Source organism: Chrysochloris asiatica, unplaced genomic scaffold (genome assembly GCF_000296735.1).
Source record: "Chrysochloris asiatica unplaced genomic scaffold, ChrAsi1.0 scaffold00140, whole genome shotgun sequence".
NCBI classification, from domain to species: domain Eukaryota; kingdom Metazoa; phylum Chordata; class Mammalia; order Afrosoricida; family Chrysochloridae; genus Chrysochloris; species Chrysochloris asiatica.
This window is the reverse complement of record NW_006408658.1, coordinates 4488358-4496087: the sequence shown is the minus strand read 5'-3', so window position 1 is coordinate 4496087 and position 7730 is coordinate 4488358. Positions and strand designations below refer to the sequence as shown.

Genomic DNA, 7730 nt, shown 5'->3' with positions numbered 1-7730 from the left:
CTTTTAAGTGATATCTTTTCTCTTTAACACTTTAGAGACACCTTTTCAGCAGATTTTATCACTGAAATGTTTGATTCCTTGACTGCTGCTTTCCTAGGCATTAATTGTGAATCTAAGTAAAATGAAGTTCTTAACAACTTGCATATTGTCTCCATTTATCATGACATTGCTTTTTCATCCAGTTGTGATGATGTTTTATTTATTTATGTTAAGATGTAATTCATAATAAAGGCTGTAGTCTGATCTTCATTAGTATGTGCAAGAAAATAATAGTTTCTTCATCTTCAGCAAGTATGGCTCTGCCACCAGCATATTACACAGTGTTATTGTCACTTCTTATTCATATAGACCAGCTTCTCAGATTACTTGCTCAGTGTACAGATTGAATAAGAACCCTGATGCACACCTTTCCCAATTTTAAATCATGAGGTATCCCTTTGCTAATTTTGAACAACTGCCTCTTGGTCTATGTACAAGTTCAGCATGAGTACAATTAAGCATTCTGATATTCTCATCTTCACAATAGTATTCATAATTTGCTATGATACACACAATTAAATGTCTTTGTACAGTCAATATAGAATTGAAAAACATCTTTCTGATTTGTGAATTTGTTGTTGTTGTACTGTTGCTAGGATGCTGAAAGCTATGATGCCAGTATTTTAGAAAATTGCAAAGTCACCCATCATGGACATATTTCCATAGAGCTTCCAGACAAAGACTGACTAGTAAGAAGAATATGGGTATCTACTTAGGGAAAAAAAGGCCACTGAAAACCTCGTGAATAGCCTTATAGATCATTGTCTGGTGTAGTGCTGGAAGATGAGTCCTTCAGGTTGGAAGGCACTCAAAATATGACTGTGAAAGCGCTGCCTCCACAAAGAAGAGGTGACCATATCAATGCAGATGAAATAAAGCTTTGGGGATCTCCATTTGCTATGTGGCATGACTCAAAATTAGGAGAAACAGCTATAAACATCAATTAATATTCAGAGCCTGAAATGTATGAAGTATGAAAACAGAAAAAGTAGAAATTTTGTAAAAAATTAAATTGAGTGCATAAAAATAAGTATCCTAGGCACTAGTAAGCTGAAATTGAATTTAATGGTCTTTTTGAATCAGATAATTACATGGCCTACTATGTCAAAAATGATAAATTTAAAGAGGAATATGACATGGTCAAAAAGAACATTTCAAAATCTATTTTGAAGTACAACACTTACAGTGATATGAAAATATCCATCTATCTGCAAGGAAGACCAGCAAATATAATTATTATTCAAGTGGATGCAGCAACTACTAATGCCAAAGATGAAGAAATTAAATATTTTGCCAACTTCTTTAACCTAAAATTAATAAATCACGCAATCAAAACGCATTGAAAATTACTGGTGATTAGAATGCGAAACTGGGAAGCAAAGAGAACAGCAGATGGAAAATTGGCTTTGGTGATAAAAATGATGCTGCAGACCACTCAACAGAATTTTGTTAAGACCAATGACTTATTCATTGCATTACATAAATAGAGAATATTATCAACAAATGTATCCCAATAAATTAGAGAACTTAGGAAAGTGGGTACATTTTTATAATATACGAAGTTCAAAATCTCATCTCAGAAAAATGGATAATCTGAGCAAGTTCATAGCTATTAAACAAATTGTAAAATGGAAAGCTATAAGATGCCTCAAAAATATCTTCTTTCCTTGCTAAGGTGATTCAACAAAGTAATCTCTTAAAATTCGATTAAACTCTAGACGGCCAGTAGGTTTGAACTGCTGATCTTGTAGTTGGCAGTCCAGTGCTTATCTTATAGCACAACACCAATTTGTTTTATTAAGTGTTTTGGAGTCGGTTATGTCTCATAGAGATCTTCTGTAGGGTTTCTGAGGAGCAGCTCATAGATTTGAACCACCAACCTTACCATTAGTAGTCAAGTGCTCATCTGACATTGCCATGCCAGGACTGCATATAGCACTAGACTGCTAATGGTAAGAACTTGCTATTACTGTGGTGATTATTATAGTATTGGCAGTAAAAATGCATGAACATTAAACATAACTGTAAAAATAGCTATTTTCTAGAAACACCTTGGTGTAGATGTTAATATCAGCATTACTTATAATCAAAGCAACATGCAGCTAAAACATCTAACAACTGATGAATCAATAAATAATCTGTCATGTATCATAAAGGAATTCCATAATAAAAGAAATAAAATTTATATACATACTGCCTCAATAATGAAATTAAAAACAAAAGCACTACATTATTTAAAAATTAATTTGCATGACCTTCTTTTAAAGATAAACTGTAGTATAAAAATCACATCAGTATTTGCCAGAGACTTTGAAACAGAATTCACAAAAACGAGGCATAAGGAAATGTTTTGGGGTGATGAAAAGACTCATATTCTGTTTCATTTGTGGTGATCACAAAACACTTTTCAAACCTCATCTGAAAAGAATGAATTTTTCAGTTTATAACTGTACCTTTATAAACCTTTCATAAAAATATTACTTTAAGTGATCAAAAATAGATATAAACTCATGGGTATTATTACCATCATATCATTTTGAGAAAAATCACACATACTAAGCATCTTTAAATTTGTACATTGTATAACCCATTTTCTACTTTTATTTATGATCTAAACGTTTCATAATAGTTGCATAACCAATCATTAACTTTCCTATTAAAATGAAGAACAGCAGAAAGGAAGAAATTATGAGATTTAAAACTGACTAAAACAAAATTGCATTCAAATCTTGTGTCTTATTACCACCTAAAAATTAGAAATATCATTTAACCTTTTTGTATTTTAAGTTATTCATTTATGTAATGAAAAATTATATTTACCTTAAATGTTGGTAGGGAAAATCAATTAGAAATGTACTTATGTTACTAGATCATAGTAATAACATATAGAGTTTTTACTGTGAGATTACAGTTTTGTGACAGACATCTTAATATGGTAGTTATTGTTGTTAAGTGCCATCATATCAGTCCTGACTAATGTATAGGGTCCCAAGGGGTAGCTGATGGGTTTAAACTAACAATGTTGTTGCTCGCAATCTAGTACTTATCCTAAAGCACTGCACAAGGTGTCCAATATGGTAGTGGCTTTTGATATTATTTTTGGGATCAACTAAGTAATCATAAAAGTTTTCTTCTTTCTACTTTGGCAATTACATATTGTCTCTATCTCCAGTTCATAGGTCATAGGGACAGACTAGGGAAATAATCTAGTTTGCTTGTTTGTTTTTATCACTACTTTGTAAATGATACAAATAGTCCAATCTCTGTATGCTGCTTACTCCATTATTTGTGTATGTGACTGAACAATAAACAAGAATGGTGCCTACAGTAGTGAAACTTGGCCATGATAGCAATGGCTCTGTTAGTGAGTACTTCAAGAAGTATCATTAGCAATAATTGTATTTTTACAAAAAGCAGAACTGGCAATAGAAAAATATGGGAAATACATGATTTTTCTTACAGGTAAATGTGATGTTCAGCACAATGAATATGTATTTTCTGATGTGTAATATGAATCATAATATTATTGGTGTCAATTTAACTGATTTATAACCTTGTGAGTAAATAGAGACTATATGAGAGGACTTATAAAAAAATGGAGTTAACAGGTAATGGAACTTTCTTATAAATATTTTGAAGTCCCCTCATATTTGTAACATGTAAATAAACAACATGGAGTCCTGGTGTGGCGCTGTGGGTTAATACGCCAGACTGCAAAGCTGTTTGAACTGCAAGGTTGGCAGTTCAAGCTCACCAGTCGCTCCTTGGAAACCCTGTATAGGGTCGCTGTGGGTCGGATCCGACTCAATGGCACCTAACAACAACAACAAATATACAATATGCTTCTTGTTGTTAAGAGCCATTGAGTTAGTCCGACCCCTTGTGGTTCAAACTGACTCTGCAGTCTAGTGCATTAACCCACAGCTACAGAAGCTACTGTAGTTTTATATATATATATATATATATATATATATATATATATATATATATATATTTTAGTTATATACTGACTCTGACCCCTTAGAATTACACTTTTGACTTTTAAATATAGTCACATTTGATGCCAGGGGACTTAAGTACATTTCAGGCAGCTTCATGTCTGAATTCGTTTTCATATCTGCTGAGTCTTGATACTATAAATAATAGGATTTATCAAGAGTGGGAAAAGGATATAGATGTTTCCCATATGAACATGAATTAATAGTGAGAAATGTTTCCCAAAGTGATGCACCATGGTCAGACCAATAATTGGAATGTAGAAAACCAAAACAGCACGAATGTGAGATCCACAAGTTTGCAGACTTGATCCTCTCCTCATGGAATGCAATGGCTAAGGTTGTGTGCAAGATCATCATATGAGAGATAAGTATGAGGACTGCATCCAACAACAGGTTACCAGTTACCAGGAAAAGACCATAGATGTAGTTGAGACAGATGTCTGAAGAGGCCATTCTTATTAAGTCTTTGTGTAGGCAAAAAGAGTGAGGAAGAATGTAGGAGTGGCAATAATTTAAGAACTTCAGACAGATGATGATAGGAGGTATGAGTATAGAATGTCTACTTAAAATGGCAATTCCAACTTTCATGATTTTGTCATTAGTTAGAATAGAAGAGTAGCATAATGGGTTGAGAATGGCAATATAGTGATAAAAGACCATAGCAAGAAAGACAGAGGACTCAATGAAGGATAGACCATGGATAAAATAGGACTGTGCAATGCAGAAACCCAAGCTCATCTCTTGAATGAAGCCCAACAATATCCCCAGCACTGTGTTCACTGTGAACAACCCCATGCACAAGTCAGTGGTCAGCGTGCCCAAGAAATAGAACATGTGCTCATGCAAACTTAGTTCAGTCCAGGTCACATAAAGCACCATTCAGTTTCCAAGAGAAACCATGACATAAATGGAGAAGAATGGGATGGAGGTCCAGAGGTAGTCAACTTCTAGGCCAGGAAAACCAGTAAAAGCAAAGTTGGAATCACTGAAGCTGGAGATGGTGACTGTAGACATGACAAAAGAATTGAAAATATGTTAAAAGACTCATAGTCAATTGAATGGATTTATGATTCTCAAATTTCTTATAGTAATTTCCTGCTTTTCAGAAAAAATAGATCATACTGCAATTTTCTTTAATGCCATAAACTCAGACAATTAGTGATCTTCCATATTATTTTACTGATTATGCATTTTTAGGGCCAAAAATTTGATGTCTAGATATAGAATTTCTAGAGCTAGTGACTAATGAAGAACAAGAAGCAAGGTGTTTTATGCAGAAACAGCAATAGTTATGACCATATGGGATTTGGATACGGGACTATACTTCTGGGAGAGTCTATTATTACCTGAAAGGAGATAATATATGATCACAGGTATGCAGTGCTGCCACAGCTGTAGCACCCATAGGGGAATATGAACAGATGAGTAATTTTTCTCTTGGTTTTCACACCTATTCTTTCTATTTTTTTCCTATGATTTATAAGGTACCAAAGGAGACAGGACAGGCAAAAGCAATCTAACTTTGAAGATCTGAAAATTAGTCGAGGAAAAACTGAATGAACTAACTGGAATCATAACAATTTTGCACATGTCGCATATTCAACTTCTCTTTCATTCAGGTACCTATTGAAATTATTCTTTTTGTTGCATTCTTTATTATTATCAGTCTCTTTATTGCAAGAAGATTATATGCTTTATAAACATCATAATATTATTATACATTGTTGTTAAGTGTTGTTGAATAGGCTCTCACTCATAGTGACCCTGTATAGTGTTTCCTAGGAGTAACTGGTGGGTTTAACTTCCAACCTTGTGATTCATAATCCAGAGCTGATCTACAGTGCCACACCAGAAGTTCATTATTATACATAAGATTTCATAAATAACATAATTTTAAATTAAACACTATTTAACCATTAGGTTTTGTGTTAATTGTTGTTGTTGTTAAGTTCCATCAAGTCGGTTCCAACCCACAGTGATCCTGAGTAGGGTTTCCGAGGAACAGCAGGTGAGCTTGAACCACCAAGCTTGCAGTTCAAATGGCTTTGCAGTCTGGAGCATTAACTATCAGCGCCACACATTTATCAATAATTAAACTATTAACATTTAATAGTGTCTATTTTATTTATATTTGTTATTTAAGGATAAAATATAATCTTTTGTAACTTTACCATGTATTGGTAATTATAGCCTTTTTAGTACCCTGTCTACCACAGGTTGTTTTGAACCACAAACTCATCAGTGGCTCCACAGTAACCCTACATAAGGTTGCTAGAGTTGGAACTGACTTGATGGCACTTTACAACAACAACAACACAATATTTTGGTATACAGGTATGTTGTTGTTGTTGTTAAGTGTCGTCAAGTCGGTTCCGACCCATAGCGACCCTGTATAGGGTTTCCAAGGAGCGACTAGTGAGCTTGAAGCACCAACCTTGCAGTTCAAATGGCTTTGCAGTCTGGTGCATTAACGCACAGCACCAGACCAGGTCTCATAGCACTGTAGAATAAACACTGGACTTCTAACCACAAGGCCAGCTGTTCAAACCCACCAGCTGCTTCTCAAAAAACCTATACAGGGTTATCATGAGTAGAACCAACTTGATGACACTTAACAACAACTCAATATTTTCAGAATATATGGTAAGCACTGGACTGTTAAACACCATCTACTTCTCAGAAAAACTACAAATGGTCACTATGAGCTGGAATTGACTTGCACGGCACTTAGCAACAATAACAACACTATGCTACCTGAATTTAGACACCATCTCCACCCATTTGGTGCATTAGAGACTAATGCCCAAAGACCAGAGAAGTTGTGGCATGACATTAAGAATATCATAAATGAAGACAGCAAGGGGTTATTAAAAACACAAGAAAGAAAGACCAAAATGAATGTGAAAAGAGACTTGAAACTTGCTACTGAACATAGGGATGCTAAAGCAACAACCAGAGATGAGGAATAGTGAACTAAAAGAGTTGAATAGAAAATGTCATAGGGCAGCTTTAGAAGACAAAGTATTACAGTGTTATAGCTCAATGTGCAAAAACTTGAAATTACGAAACCAGAAGCTAAACATTTCTCAAACCGAAAGAACTGAAAAATAAGTTCAAGTTGGGGTTGCAGTATTGAAGTATTCTATGAGTAAAATCTATGACTCATTCTGTCATTTTGTCACACTGTGATGACTTAATTATTACTGTGATATTGGAAGCTATGTCACTAGTATTTGAAATATCAGCAAGGTCACTCATGGTGGACAAGTTTCAACAGAGCTTCCAGACTAAGACAGACTAGGAAGAAAGAGAGGCAGTTTATTTTTGAATGCTTATCCATTGAAAAACTTATGAATATCAGTGGAAGATTGTTAGATATAGTAGCAAAAGATGAAAATATTATGAATAACAGCAGAACATTGTCAAATATAGTGCCAAAAGAGGAGCCCCTCTGGTTGGAAGGCACTCAAAATACAACTTGGGGAGAGCTGCCTACTCAAAGTGGAGGTTACTGAAAATACTATGGTATTTTGGGTCAGGCACACCTTAGTCCTCAAGGTGACATCTTTGCTCTTCAACACTTTAAAAAGTTCCTGTGCAGCAGATTTGCCCAGTGCATTACGTCTTCTGATCTCTTGACTGCTGCTTCTGCAAATGTTGATACCAAGGAGCCACTGGTAAGCTTGAACTGCC

The 7730-nt window shown here is 34.7% G+C and overlaps 1 pseudogene; it reads right to left on the bottom strand.

The window, feature by feature from the left end:
• Nucleotides 1-4132: 4132 nt before the first annotated feature.
• LOC102815117 lies at nucleotides 4133-5051 on the bottom strand (annotated as a pseudogene).
• Nucleotides 5052-7730: the final 2679 nt, after the last annotated feature.